The sequence below is a fragment of the Gracilinanus agilis genome, chromosome 2 (genome assembly GCF_016433145.1).
Source record: "Gracilinanus agilis isolate LMUSP501 chromosome 2, AgileGrace, whole genome shotgun sequence".
In the NCBI taxonomy this organism is placed as follows: domain Eukaryota; kingdom Metazoa; phylum Chordata; class Mammalia; order Didelphimorphia; family Didelphidae; genus Gracilinanus; species Gracilinanus agilis.
In genome coordinates, this window is record NC_058131.1 from 298,616,453 (window position 1) to 298,632,351 (window position 15,899).

The 15,899-nt window shown below is 39.9% G+C and overlaps 1 protein-coding gene across 1 annotated transcript in view; it reads right to left on the reverse strand.

Moving 5' to 3' along the window:
- Positions 1–10,231, reverse strand: part of NOD2 (nucleotide binding oligomerization domain containing 2) — a 52,601-nt gene extending 42,370 nt beyond the window's left edge. The window contains exon 1 of the mRNA XM_044661417.1: positions 10,202–10,231. The gene's annotated coding sequence lies outside the window, so the exon portion shown is untranslated. The remainder of the gene's footprint in view (positions 1–10,201) is intronic.
- Positions 10,232–15,899: the final 5,668 nt, after the last annotated feature.

A 15,899-nucleotide genomic window follows, 5' to 3' on the forward strand; every position in this document is an offset into this window, starting at 1 on the left:
TAGGTGGCTCAGTGGATTGATAGCCAGGCCTAGAGATGAGAGATCCTAGGTCTGAATCTGGCCTCCCAGCTGTGTGGCCCTGGGCAAGTCACTTGACCCCCACTGCCTAGCCCTTATTGCTCTTCTGCCTTAGAACCAATACACAGTATTGATTCTAAGATGGAAGGTAAGGGTTTAAAAATTTTTTTCAGAAAACTATGGGAAGATGTATATGAACTGATGGAGAGTGTACTAAGTTAAACAAGAAAACAAAACATACAATGACTACAATAATTTAAGTGGAAAGGAAAATTTAAAAAACTGTAACACCCTCCTGTCTTTGCAGAGAGGGAGGACTATAAAAATCTCTTCTGGTGATGACTTGGTTGGGTTGGGTTTTTTTTGTTGTTGTTGTTGCTATTGCTGTTACAAGGGATGGTCCACTAGACAGCAAGGAAAGAATATTCATACTCTGAATATATTAAGAAATGTATATATTTTTAACAAAAACAAAAAGTTAATAAAAATACCAAATAAAACAGTATGATCATGGAAGCATAGAACTGGAAGGAAATTGCAGTAAGAATGGACTTTTATCTAATATATCTAATATCTAATAAAAAAAATCCCCATACAACACAAGAGGAAACCAAGGTATAGAGGTGGGAGATGACTCACCAAAGATCACATGATTGGCTAATGGCAAAGGCAGGAGCATCTTAGGGTCACAGATATAGAGCTAGAAGGAATTTTGGAGATAACCTAATCCAACTCCCTCATTTTAAAGAAGAAACCTAGAGAGTCGAATGACTTACCCAAGGTCATACAGATAGTAAGCATCAGGGAGAGGATTTGAATCTCAGTCCTACGACTCCAGAGGCTGAGTTATTTCCATTGTACCATGATAAGAACTTACGTTCCCAGCTCCCTATTGATGCTGCTTCCATTGTACCAAGTTGCTGGTCCATATGAGAGATAAGAAGATAATAAAAAAAATCTTAGAGATCATCTAATCCAAATCCAAATTATTTAAGGGAAGAAACTGAGGGCCAAAGAAAAGTGACTTGCCCAAGTTTGCAAAATTAATAAGAATACAAAATGAGAATTTAAACCCAGGTTTTCTGCAAATAGTTTTCCTCCTATTGTAGCACTGTTTCTGTCCCTAGATTTCTCTGTGTGTGTATCTATATGTCTGTCTCTCTCCTCTCTCTCCCTCTCTCCATCTCCTCCTCTCCTCTCCCTCTCCTCTTCCTTCCTTCCTTTCTTCCTTCTTTGTCCTTCCTTCCTTTCTTCCTTCTTTGTCCTTCCTTTCTTTCATTCTCTCTTTCTTTCATTCTCTTTCTCTTTTTCTCTCTTTCTTTCTTTCTTTCTTTCTTTCTTTCTTTCTTTCTTTCTTTCTTTCTTTCTTTCTTTTTTTTCCTTCTTTCTTTCCTTCTCCCAGGGAAACTCTTCTTCCTCCACCATTAACACCCTAGATCCCAAGCAGAAGATGGCAGGATGGGCAGCAAGAAGGGTAGGTAGATAGATGGAAGGTATTCTAGAGCACAAAAGAGTGGAATTAAAAGTTTTAAAAACTTAGCAAAGGTGGGCAGCTGGGTGGCTCAGTGGATTGAGAACCAGGCCTAGAGACAGGAGGTCTTAGGTTCAAATCTGGCTTCAGACACTTCCTAGCTATGTGACCCTGGGCAAGTCACTTAACCCGCATTGCCTAGCCCTTGCCACTCTTCTCTCTTGGAGCCAATACATGGTAAGGGTTAAAAAAAAAAACTTATCAAAGAACTTTAATATTGTTCCTGTGAATACAGTTTCATCACAAGTCCTCATTTAATTCAAGAAAACAGCCCAGGAATGAACCAGCATACTTTTACAAGTATTACCCTACCCCCCAAGCCCTGACATCCAAGAGAAAAAGAATAAATACAGAAAAATCTAGGCCATTTTTGTCCCTTGCACAGGATCCCACACACATCAGATACAGAGAAGCAAATGGGCACATACAAGATTGACAAAGGTACATACTTGTGATAGGCACACCAAGATGTAGAGACATACTACGAAATACAGATATGAACAGGAGAAATACTCATTAGAAACCTACCAGACACACATAGAAGACATAGACTGAAAAGAGACATAAGGGATAAGCATTATTTCACTTTTCAAAGCACATAACAGGATGGAAGGACCCATTAAGGTCACACCCTCAAGAATGAGATCACAACTCTCTAAGCTCAGTCACAAGGCAGCCACATATTCCACATAAGAAGTGGTCAGACTGGTTGCTTGAAACATGAGCCCTACCTTCTAAAACTAGCAGTGGGAAAGTCCCACTGCTTCCCCAACATCAGTCCTAGAAATCAGGTCTGAAAGAAACATTTAGGGATGTGTTTATCCAGCTCTCCACCTCCAAACAAAGCTATATCAATCTCTCTGAACATCTGACTTATTCCAGTCCCTAGTGGCACCATGAGGAAGTTCTTAAGAGTTCTGGACTTAAGAGTTGGAAAGACCTGAGTTCAAATTCTGTTTCAAACTTTATAAGCTGTGACTCTTGGGAAACTTGGCATTTCTAGTTTCTTCAGAGAGTTGGACTCAAAGTAATCTAAAGGCCTTTCTGTCTCTAAATCTATGATCTCATGATTCTTTTGTGAACTCCAATTTCTTCCATTGCAATTAAGGTTCATTCCTCACTGATGGAAAAAAATAAATATGTTCATTCCCTATTCATTGCAAAAACTCTTCATAAATCCCCTTACCCACTCACTATCCAATAACATTTTGGTCTTCTCCTAACTAAATCCTCTTTTTGTTTTCAGTTTTTAAAAATTAGCTCATTTTCCCATCCCTTGAATCATGCTCTGAAAATGAAGAACGAAATTCTTTAATTCGATTTCAATTCAAAGTTGGGGCATGGCTCTTTGTGGTGATAAAAAATTGGAAAATGAGAGGATATCCTTCAATTGGGGAATGGCTGAACAAATTGTGGTATCTGCTGGTGATGGAATACTACTGAGTTATAAGGAATAATGAACTGGACAAATTCCATGTGAACTGGAACAACCTCCAGGAATTGAAGCAAAGTGAAAGGAGCAGAACCAGGAGAACCTTATACACAGAGACAGATACACTGTGGCACAATTGGATGTAATGGACTTCTCCACTAGCAGCAATGCAATGATCCAGGACAATCCTGAGGAACTTATGAGAGAATGCTGTCCACATCCAGAGGAAGAAATGAGGGAATAGAAACACAGGAGAAAAACAACTGCTTGATCACATGGGTCGATGGGGACATGACTGGGGATATAGATTCTAAATGATCACCCTAATGTAAATATTAAAAATATGGAAATAGATCTTGATCAATGGCATATATAAAACCCAGTGGAATTACTCATTGGCTATGGGAGGGAGGTGGGAGGAAGGGAAAGAACATAAATCATTTAACCATGGAAAAATATTCTAAATCAATTAATTAAATAAAATTTTTCAATTAAAAAAAGTTGGGGTATGAAATTTGGAGGGAAGGGTTACAAGGAGTCATTTCCTTGAAGATGCTGGAAGAGTAAGAAAAAAGGATTGGCCACTCTGGAACCTCTTTCTCTATTGCTGACATCCTGTATGACATCACTATCAGTAACTTCCAGGTGTGTCTAATTTTTTCCCTATAGTGTGGGCCCAATAATTTGCATTTCTGCTTCTCTACAATTTGGGTATGCTTCCTTTGGCATACATGCTGCAGGACGCCAAATTTTGAACTAGATTCTCTTGGCAGCTCTCCCATTCTCGTCATGTCTGAACTTGGCTGAAGATTAACTTTACCCTTAACCAGAAACTCCTAAAAGGTAGAGAGAGGAAAAATTGACCAACTAAGAAATACCAATTAGGTGGAGAGGAAAAACATCTAAAGGATAGCCCAAATCCCAACAATATCCAAGTCAAGCCCCAAATAATTCCAAATACATATCAAGTCTATAACTATGTGGTCCATCAAGAGCAAAAGAAGAATCACTGGAAAGTTAGGGGAACATTTATCTCCACTCTGTTCTGAGGTTTACTCGGGATAGATATCATCCAGTCTTATTAATGAAATGTCTTTGACTAGGTACTATAAAGAATTATTCAAATGAGACATCATTCTTTCCCTCTAAGAAGTTATATTCTCTCAAAAGACTTCAATCCAAAGCAAGGTTCAGCACCTTCTCACCAGTGTACTGACCAAATTCAATCATCTATCCCTCTACAACATCTCTAAGTGGAGCTACCTCTCAGATTGGATGAATCAAGCTGAACCTGTTTCAAGTAATGAGACCAGAGGCCAAATCCTAAACTCCTAGCAGTCCTGGAAATCTGAAAAAAGCCTTCATTCCTACCATCCCCTCCACAGGTCCCCCAAAACAAGCATGTTCCAATCTGTGGCCTTATTCCATAAATACCACTAACAATCACTTTCCCTTTCTGAGCTTCATTTTTCTCCTCCTTAAAACAACAGGTTTGAATTAAAGAGATGATTTCTAAGGACCCTTCTACCTTCTTTCCTAGAGTTCTCATGCCACCTTTCCATAAATGACTAGTTCCTGAAGAATAGGAAAGAATGACAACTAACGCCATCTTGGGTTACATTAATATTAGATCAGTGTCTAGAACTATAAAGCATTTATCAATTGCCTGCTCTCTGCCTGGCATTGTGATAGATTCTAGGACAGAAATACAAAATTTCAAGATGGTTCCTTCCCTGAAGCATTTGTGTTAATAAATATTTATCTCTTAATAATATTAATAAATAAGCACACATGCCAATAAATATTCATTTATTAATATATCCATGCTAATAAAAATTTATTTATTAATATATCCATGCCAACAAATATTTATTTATTAATATATTTATAGTTATGTTAATTGTATTATAAATTAAATACATTATTATATTATATTAATATATTAATAAATACGCATTTGTTAAACAATTATTATTTGCCAGGCATTATGCCAAACATGGGAAATACAAAAAAAAAGCAAAAACAGAGGCAGCTAGGTGGCTCAGTGGAGAGAGAGCCAGGCTTGGCCGACTGGAAGTTTTGGATTCAAATCTAGCCTAAGATACCATCAAGCTGTATGGCCCTGGGAAAGTCACTAACCCCAATTGCCTAGCCCTTATCTCTCATCTGCCTTGGAACCAATACTTAGTATCAATTCTGAGAGAGAAGGTAAGGGTTTTAAAAGAATGACGTACAACTCTGCTCAAGAGTGACATGTTCAGACCCATGTTTCAGGAATATCACTTTGGCAATGGTGTGGAGAATGGATTAGAGATGGAAGACTAGAGGCAATGGAGGCCCTAAACTGCAGTGGTTGTGGTATGAGAAGGAGATGTATTCTAGAAATGCTAAGGAGGACAAACCACCTCTGAATCATTGTATCTAGTTCTGAGGACATTTTCTGAGGAACACTGAAAACCTTGGACACTTCTCTTTTAAAACAATGACCAAGATGACGAAAGAACATGAAATTATGCCATAGAAATAACAGCTGATTTGGGGCTGTTTAGTCCAAAAGAGAAAAACATGATCCCTAGATTCAAATTTGATGCTGTTATATGGAAGGGGGATTAGATTAATTCTCTGTGATTCAGGAGGAGTAGAGGCCCTGGTGGCAGAGAAACAGCTTCCAGTTCATATGAAAAATAATTCCTCAAACAATGATTGCTGCCCAACAATGAAGTCGGATGGCTTCCTTGAAAAGAAGGGAGCTCTCCATCTCAAAAATCTTCCAGCTGAGGCTGTGCAAACACTTGTGAGAGATGCTGCTGCAATAGTTGCTGCCTTGGACTGGTAGATGGACTAAGATGACTTCCATAATTCCAGTCTTCAGACACCTAGGAAGTAAATGATCTTCAGCAATCCTTGCCAACCAGAGCAAAAGAACAGCAAAGAAGAAACACACAGAGCTTTGGGCACAAGAACTTCATAATGAAAGTATTCAAAGGATTAAAGGAGCCTTTTCTGCTCTACACAGAAGAAGGAGATATTGCTCACTGAAGTCCAGGACATATTGGCACTTAAGGACACCATGGATAAGACAGGAGAGGGCAAGACCTAAAAATGAGGCTGAAGAGTCTTATCTCCAATCTCAAATAGCTCCCGAATTCCACTTACCCTCTCTATGGGGTGGCAGAACTTCTCTGGAGGGCTTCAGCTTGTCCAAAAGCATCTATGACTTTCTGCTAGCTCCATCAATATTGTGAAGAGGAAATGTTCTTCCCAAGATGGAGGGTCAGTCATTCCTTGGTGCCAGTCAAGAGAAAGGGGTAGGGTGATAGTGAAACAAGAAATAAAGCCTGGAGTCCCAATTCCTCCAGGGCAGGTAGGTGGCAGAAAGCCAGGCCAAAAGTTCAACCCCGCCTCAGACATTCACTAGCTATGAGCCCGGGGAAATCGCCTACCGTGTTTGCCTCAGTTTCCTCATCTATAAAATACAGCTGGAGAAAGAGATAGCAAACTACTCCAGTATCTTTACTAAAACATCCCAAAAGGGTCACAAAGAGTGGGGCATAGACTGAAAAACGACGAAACTACAACAATCCAATGTCCACTTTGGGACCCTTCTAGGCTATAAGCGAAGAGGCTCCTCATCTTGGTCAAGCTTCCGAAATTCCCCCATCCCAAGAAATGCCTACTTGTTTTTTGTAAGCACTTTAAAGAAAAAATTGTTTCGTTCTTTGCATTTGCATCCTCTGCGTCTAGCTCTGTGACTGGCACATAGTAATCTCTTAAATCCAATCGCATTTCACACCTCGACACTGAGCTAGAGGCTCNCTGCTTCTCTACAATTTGGGTATGCTTCCTTTGGCATACATGCTGCAGGACGCCAAATTTTGAACTACATTCTCTTGGCAGCTCTCCCATTCTCGTCATGTCTAAACTTGGCTGAAGATTAACTTTACCCTTAACCAGAAACTCCTAAAAGGTAGAGAGAGGAAAAATTGACCAACTAAGAAATACCAATTAGGTGGAGAGGAAAAACATCTAAAGGATAGCCCAAATCTCAACAATATCCAAGTCAAGCCCCAAATAATTCCAAATACATATCAAGTCTATAACTATGTGGTCCATCAAGAGCAAAAGAAGAATCACTGGAAAGTTAGGAGAACATTTATCTCCACTCTGTTCTGAGGTTTACTCGGGATAGATATCATCCAGTCTTATTAATGAAATGTCTTTGACTAGGTACTATAAAGAATTATTCAAATGAGACATCATTCTTTCCCTCTAAGAAGTTATCTTCTCTCAAAAGACTTCAATCCAAAGCAAGGCTCAGCACCTTCTCACCAGTGTACTGACCAAATTCAATCATCTATCCCTCTACAACACCTCTAAGTGGAGCTACCTCTCAGATTGGATGAATCAAGCTGAACCTGTTTCAAGTAATGAGACCAGAGGCCAAATCCTAAACTCCTAGCAGTCCTGGAAATCTGAAAACAGCCTTCATTCCTACCATCCCCTCCACAGGTCCCCCAAAACAAGCATGTTCCAATCTGTGGCCTTATTCCATAAATACCACTAACAATCACTTTCCCTTTCTGAGCTTCATTTTTCTCCTCCTTAAAACAACAGGTTTGAATTAAAGAGATGATTTCTAAGGACCCTTCTATCTTCTTTCCTAGAGTTCTCATGCCACCTTTCCATAAATGACTAGTTCCTGAAGAATAGGAAAGAATGACAACTAACGCCATCTTGGGTTACATTAATATTAGATCAGTGTCTAGAACTATAAAGCATTTATCAATTGCCTGCTCTTTGCCTGGCATTGTGATAGATTCTAGGACAGAAATACAAAATTTCAAGATGGTTCCTTCCCTGAAGCATTTGTGTTAATAAATATTTTTCTCTTAATAATATTAATAAATAAGCACACATGCCAATAAATATTCATTTATTAATATATCCATGCTAATAAAAATTTATTTATTAATATATCCATGCCAACAAATATTTATTTATTAATATATTTATAGTTATGTTAATTGTATTATAAATTAAATACATTATTATATTATATTAATATATTAATAAATACGCATTTGTTAAACAATTATTATTTGCCAGGCATTATGCCAAACATGGGAAATACAAAAAAAAAGCAAAAACAGAGGCAGCTAGGTGGCTCAGTGGAGAGAGAGCCAGGCTTGGCCGACTGGAAGTTTTGGATTCAAATCTAGCCTAAGATACCATCAAGCTGTATGGCCCTGGGAAAGTCACTAACCCCAATTGCCTAGCCCTTATCTCTCATCTGCCTTGGAACCAATACTTAGTATCAATTCTGAGAGAGAAGGTAAGGGTTTTAAAAGAATGACGTACAACTCTGCTCAAGAGTGACATGTTCAGACCCATGTTTCAGGAATATCACTTTGGCAATGGTGTGGAGAATGGATTAGAGATGGAAGACTAGAGGTAATGGAGGCCCTAAACTGCAGTGGTTGCGGTATGAGAAGGAGATGTATTCTAGAAATGCTAAGGAGGACAAACCACCTCTGAATCATTGTATCTAGTTCTGAGGACATTTTCTGAGGAACACTGAAAACCTTGGACACTTCTCTTTTAAAACAATGACCAAGATGACGAAAGAACATGAAATTATGCCATAGAAATAACAGCTGATTTGGGGCTGTTTAGTCCAAAAGAGAAAAACATGATCCCTAGATTCAAATTTGATGCTGTTATATGGAAGGGGGATTAGATTAATTCTCTGTGATTCAGGAGGAGTAGAGGCCCTGGTGGCAGAGAAACAGCTTCCAGTTCATATGAAAAATAATTCCTCAAACAATGATTGCTGCCCAACAATGAAGTCGGATGGCTTCCTTGAAAAGGAGGGAGCTCTCCATCTCAAAAATCTTCCAGCTGAGGCTGTGCAAACACTTGTGAGAGATGCTGCTGCAATAGTTGCTGCCTTGGACTGGTAGATGGACTAAGATGACTTCCATAATTCCAGTCTTCAGACACCTAGGAAGTAAATGATCTTCAGCAATCCTTGCCAACCAGAGCAAAAGAACAGCAAAGAAGAAACACACAGAGCTTTGGGCACAAGAACTTCATAATGAAAGTATTCAAAGGATTAAAGGAGCCTTTTCTGCTCTACACAGAAGAAGGAGATATTGCTCACTGAAGTCCAGGACATATTGGCACTTAAGGACACCATGGATAAGACAGGAGAGGGCAAGACCTAAAAATGAGGCTGAAGAGTCTTATCTCCAATCTCAAATAGCTCCCGAATTCCACTTACCCTCTCTATGGGGTGGCAGAACTTCTCTGGAGGGCTTCAGCTTGTCCAAAAGCATCTATGACTTTCTGCTAGCTCCATCAATATTGTGAAGAGGAAATGTTCTTCCCAAGATGGAGGGTCAGTCATTCCTTGGTGCCAGTCAAGAGAAAGGGGTAGGGTGATAGTGAAACAAGAAATAAAGCCTGGAGTCCCAATTCCTCCAGGGCAGGTAGGTGGCAGAAAGCCAGGCCAAAAGTTCAACCCCGCCTCAGACATTCACTAGCTATGAGCCCGGGGAAATCGCCTACCGTGTTTGCCTCAGTTTCCTCATCTATAAAATACAGCTGGAGAAAGAGATAGCAAACTACTCCAGTATCTTTACTAAAACATCCCAAAAGGGTCACAAAGAGTGGGGCATAGACTGAAAAACGACGAAACTACAACAATCCAATGTCCACTTTGGGACCCTTCTAGGCTATAAGCGAAGAGGCTCCTCATCTTGGTCAAGCTTCCGAAATTCCCCCATCCCAAGAAATGCCTACTTGTTTTTTGTAAGCACTTTAAAGAAAAAATTGTTTCGTTCTTTGCATTTGCATCCTCTGCGTCTAGCTCTGTGACTGGCACATAGTAATCTCTTAAATCCAATCGCATTTCACACCTCGACACTGAGCTAGAGGCTCACGCCCGACAGAAGTACTAGGCAGCCGCTTTCTTCCTCCGATCTCCGGCCCCCTCCGCGCAAGGAACCAAAACAAGGTGCAGTCACAACCTACAGCGGAACGGGGAGGAGCCAGGTTTCCCGGTACCAGAATGCTATGTGCCCCTCCCACCCTGCGCCGCCGAAGGCCAAGCAGAAAAGTGAGATCCAAAGTGAGTTAGGGAATAGGGCAGGGGACTTCTTCCTCCACAAGACCAGACGCAGACAGCCCCGTCCTCCCCACTTCCCGACCGCTCCACACACCTGCAAGATCACCCAGGCCATTGACTCCGCCTGCTCCCGTCTGCCCCTCCAGTAGCCTGGGCTCTGCCACCAAAGCTCCTGTACAGCGCCAGCTCCTCCCAGTTCCTGCCCTAGCTCCCAGAGGCTCCTTGGGCTCCGGCTGGGGATGACCCCACCCCCACGGGCTCTGGGCTGCTTCCTCCTGGGAGATGACACCCCACCCAAGTACATGCATTCCCAGAGTGGTACCTACTACAGGGTGCGGGGTCAGGGACGTGCAGCGATTTCTCATAGACGTTAGAACTAGATTTTCAGAGTCCTTAGAAAAGGCACAATGCCATTTCTCCCTTAGGTCCAAGTAATGTTTAGTACCGAATCTCCCAAGTGATCCTGGCCCACAGTCTGACAACTAGTTTGGAGAGAACCCAAGAAAGAAATTCAGTTCAAGGCAGCCTAACTATGTGACATTGGGCAAATCATTTAAACTTCCCGGGCCTCAGCTCCTGGGCATATAGGTGTAAAAACTGGAACCTCAGAGGCTGGTCACCTAACCCAACCCTCTCATTTTACAACTGAAGAGACTGAAGCTGGGAAAAAATAAAGTCTGTGGTTAGAGCAGATTGCAGCCCTCTGATTGCAAAACCAGAATCGTTTCTGCTACTAGAACGGTTGTCTTCGCAAAAGATTGCCATTAGTTCAGAAAGCTCCAAGAGCCCTTCTAGCTCTCAATGTTTATCTAAGATTTTCTTCAGTTCAGATTTTACCACGCTGAGAGAACATTATCTTTGGAGGGGGTAGTGGCGCAGTAACAGCATTTCTTTTCATTATACGCTCTTAGGAAAAACGTATCAAAATGGAAAACATCGACAATGGATGACCTTTGTTTGGGTAGGTTTTCTAAATGTTTGAAAAGAATTTTTTGAAGAGGTGAAAAGCTTTGAATATTACATTTCACACAGTGTTTGAAACAGTTATCTCCATAAAGTTGATTAAAACAACTCCAGGAACTATTTTGTTCAGAGATAATGAAATAATACAGAATAACCATTGCTCCAAATGGTTTACAGTTATAATTCATCCAACTGAATGTTGGTGGCTGAAACTAGGGGATTTTTATCATCACTGAAATCTGAATTTCTTCTCACAAAAACTCCTTTTTCTCAGCTCATACATTATGATATTCATCTCTTTATTAGAAATAATTAGGGTTAGGTAATTTATGAGTTTCATTCATCAAGTATTTCCCAAGAGTTGTAACATGCTAGGTGGCTGAAAATGGCTTTTTAAAAAAAATCCTGGCCAAAAATAAATAAATCTACAGTGGGCTTAATGAGTGTATGTATGGTAAGCAGAAGAATCTTTCTTCCTAAGAAGTATCAAGTCATTCTGCCCTATCTCTGCCACTGCTAGTCATTATTTAGCTCTTTGATCCCAGCAAGTTAATCCCCCTCCTCCCTTTGGGACTCAGTTTCCTCTCCTATATAATGAGGGGGTTGAAGGAAATAACTGTTAAGGATACATTTTCTCAGCTCTTCTGGATTGTATGCCTGGCAGGGAATTAGCTACAGGGGGCTGAAGAAGGAAAAGAGAGGATTCCTGCCATCTCTGAGTTAACTGTTTCACTAGTTGGGTAGGACCTGCACCTGTGAAGCAATAAAAGATAATATAGAAAGGTATACAATCGTGTACCAGAGATGGACTTCAGTGGCAGGATGGGCTTGTGGAAAAAGAAGTCAATGCCCTCAGAGGACTTGGGTTCAAACCCCAGCCCTTCTAGTTTATAACACAAGACCTGGAAAAGTTACTTTATTTCACTGGGATTTTGCCCTGCTTAGACCTCCAGTCTAAGACCCTTACCCTTTTAAAAAGAAAAAATAAAGCCTTAGACATAGCTTGAATAAATGAAAAAAAAATAAAGTTAAAATATTTTCCCTGGGGGAGTATGGTAGACTAATTCGTTTATTCTCTCTAGGCCTGACTTTCCTTCAGGATCTCTGCAAAATGGTGAGAAAATAAAGTCAGCCAGAAAGGTTATAATTAAATAGGTAGGTAGCAGTCAGAGTCCCTGGGGCTAAAACCTGGGACCTCCAAGTTTAAATTTGGCAACTTTCTGTACCAAAGGGCATTACTTCTTTTCCCTCCTTCCTGGCTATTCAGATTTCTTATACTCTATCCAGCCCCTCTCCACCTATTCTCTCCTCCTCCCCCCCCCCTTCCCCTCCTGCCCATCCAAGGCTAGAATCCTGTTAAATACCCCAACTTAATATTTCTCATACAGAACACTTCATCCACTGACTCCATAACTTTGTATTGCCTATTTCCCCATTCCTGGAATGATCTCCCTGCCTACCTCCACCACCTAGCTTTTTCTCAAAGCATATATACATACAAGATAATAATAATATATAAATACAAGATAAATTAATAGATGAGAGATAATCTCAGATGAAAAGTATTGTCTGGAGGGAAGACTCAAGTCCCACTTTCTGCAGGAGGCTATTCAAGGTCTCTCAACTCCTGCCCCACACAGCAAATGATTATCTCTTATCTATTTATTTATCTCAAATGTGTGTGATTATCTTGTATGTATGTATTGTATTTATCTTATATGTACACAGTTATTTTGCATGTTGTCTCCCATATTAGAAATTGTTTTTCTAACCCTTAACTTCTGTGTATTGGCTCCTTGGTGGAAGAGTGGTAAGGGTGGGCAATGGAGGTCAAGTGACTTGCCCTGGGTCACACAGCTGGGAAGTGTCTGAAACCGGATTTGAACCTAGGACCTTCCGTCTCTAGGCCTGATTCTCAATCCACTGAGCTACCCAGCTGCCCCTTCCAGAGTTATTTTTAAGAGGCAGAAGAGGCAGAGAGGCTTCAAATAAAAGGTTGGCATTGAAGCCAGAAATTCCTGGACTTTTTTCTTGCTGTCATATAACAAAATCATGTAGTGTAAAATATGTTCATATTAAAAAGAACATTGGATTTTAAAGATGGCACCAAAGTGCCATTATATCTGCTATGTAATTCCTGTGGAAGACTGACTAAGTCACTTAGCCCTGAACCTCAGTTTTTTCATCTGTAAGAGTTATGAAAAGCAAATGAAATATTGTATGTAAAATGCTTTGCAAACTTTCAATTACTACATAAATGCAGAGAACTGAGGAGAACAGGGGTATGACACTAGGCTATGAATGGGGAACTCAAAGACACACACACACACACACACACATGCATGCATGCACACACATGCACACACTCAAGCAGAATCTATTACTGACTCTTACTGTTTGTTTTTTTTTGTTTTTGTTTTTTTTTAATAACTCTTACCTTTGGTCTTAGAATCAATACGAGGCATCTGTTCCAAAGCAGAAGAGCAAAAAGGGCTAGGCAAGTGGAATTAAGTGATTTGCCCAGGGTCACATAGAAAGGAACTATCTGAGGTCAAATTTAAACCCGAATACTCCTGTCTCTAGGCCTCACTTTCCACAGAGCCACCTAGCTGCCCCTACTGACTCATTTCTTTATAAAATTGCTCTCCCCAAGTACAAATGTAGAATAATAGGTCAGAAATTACCAAAATTGCAAACATTCTCTAATTGCTCAGCCCCCAAACTTAATACTCCTGAGTAAATGAGAGGAATAATTTTGTTCTATGAGTTAATTTTCCTTCTCTCAAATTTGAAACCACTTTTAGGCTCAGACAAAAAACAAACAAACAAAAAAACACTGTTAATGTCCAGGTAATTTGTCAACAGAATTAAATAACAAACATTTAGGCATACCATGGCTTTTTGTGCTCTGGGAAAGCAGGTGAAAGAGATTTCTAACTGAACTCTATTCTTACCAACTGTCATAACTGCTGATTTAGCCTGGAATCAGCTCTTATTCACTCCTCTCCCCCACATTTTTTTCTTTTTTACTTACTCTCTAATTAAATCACTAGATCATCTGCCTGAGTCTCAGTCTTACCTTTCTGCCTCCTTGCATGGGGTCCCAAAGCTAGGTTCCTAGAATTCCCAAAGAAACAGTTCTCTCAAAGAACTTGAGTTCCAGGGGGGCATGTTGGTTGAGAGTCAGGCCAAGAGATGGGATTGTCCTCCATTCAAATCTGGCCTCAGACATTTCCTAGCTGTGTGATCCTGGGCAAGTCACTTAACCCCCATTGCCTAGTCCTTACTGCTCGTCTGCCTTAGAACAAATACATAGTATTGATTCTAAGGCGGAAGATAAGGGTTTAAAAAAAAATAAAGAGCTTGATTTCCCAGAGTTCCAGTTAACAATGCCAGCTCTAGGATTCTCTACCCTTCTCAGAAGATCTTTCCAAATCTCTATGAATCCATTAAAGAAAATGACATCAGCATCCAGCATCTTGGCATCTCTAAGTTCTGTGAATTGTCTCTGTACCATAGGGATCTGTATAGCTGAGGTCCTAGCCAAGAAATGTTTTGCCTTTGGGTTCAACTTAAACCTAGGCAAGACTGTGAGGTTACAATAAGCAGTCTTTTCTTCATTTAAAACAGTATCTTCTGAGCTATTAGTCAACTCAGACAGTCTTGATGCAGTCATCTTTCCACTTCAATTCTTTCAATAAGCTTTCTATCTATCCAGGTAACTATTGTAGAATCATAAAATCATACAAACTATGAGAGCTGTAGGAGATCTAAGAGATCATTTAGTATAACATTTTCATCTTACAAATAAGGAAACCAAAGGTCAGAGAAGTGTGATGACTTGTTCATATATGTAGTTAGTAGATCAGATCAAGCTTTCCTTGAAACTCAGATCAAGTTTCCTAGTTCTTAGCCTGGTATCTTTTCAAATAAAAAAAAAAACTTAGTCTATCATAATACAGAAACCTTGCCTAGGATAATAATAATAAGAAGAACATTATCATAATGTTAGTATTCTGTGGGCAGCTAAGTGGTACAATGGATAGGAATAAAGAGCTAAGCCTGGAGTTAGGAAGATTCATCTTCCTGAATTCAAATCTGGCCTCAGATACTTCCTAGCTGTGACCTGAACAAGTCACTTTCTCTTCTTTGCTTCAGTTTCCTCATCCAGAAAATGAGCTGGAGAAATAAATATCAAACTATTCTAGTATCTTTGCCAAGAAAACCCCATGAAAATGAAGACTCAGACATGACTGAAACAAATAAATAACAATATAGTACTTTGTGATTTACAAAGTATTCAAGGAGAAACATACCAGAAACATTATTTCAGAGCCAAGATGGAGAAATGAACCAGAGCTGCTGTGTGTCACCATGAGAATCCTCTCTGACCAAGATTAAAATATCACCACAAAAAAACTTTTTTATTGAATTAGGAAAAACTATAACAAAGTTCTTCTGGAATAATGAAAGATCAAGAATATCAAGGGAAATAATGAAAAAAACATGAAGGAAGGGGGCCTCGCAGTACCAGATATTAAACTATACTATAAAGCAGCAGTCATCAAAACGGTATGGTACTGGCTAAGAAACAGAAGGGAGGATCAGTGGAATAGACTTGGGGTAAGTGACATCAGCAAGACAGTGTATGATAAACACAAAGAGCCCAACTTTTGGGACAAAAATCCACTCTTTGACAAAAACTGTTGAGAAATTTGGAAAACAATATGGGAGAGATTAGGTTTAGATCAACATCACACACCCTACACCAAGATAAATTCAGAATGGGTGAATGACTTGAATGTAAAGAGGGAAACTATAAATAAGTT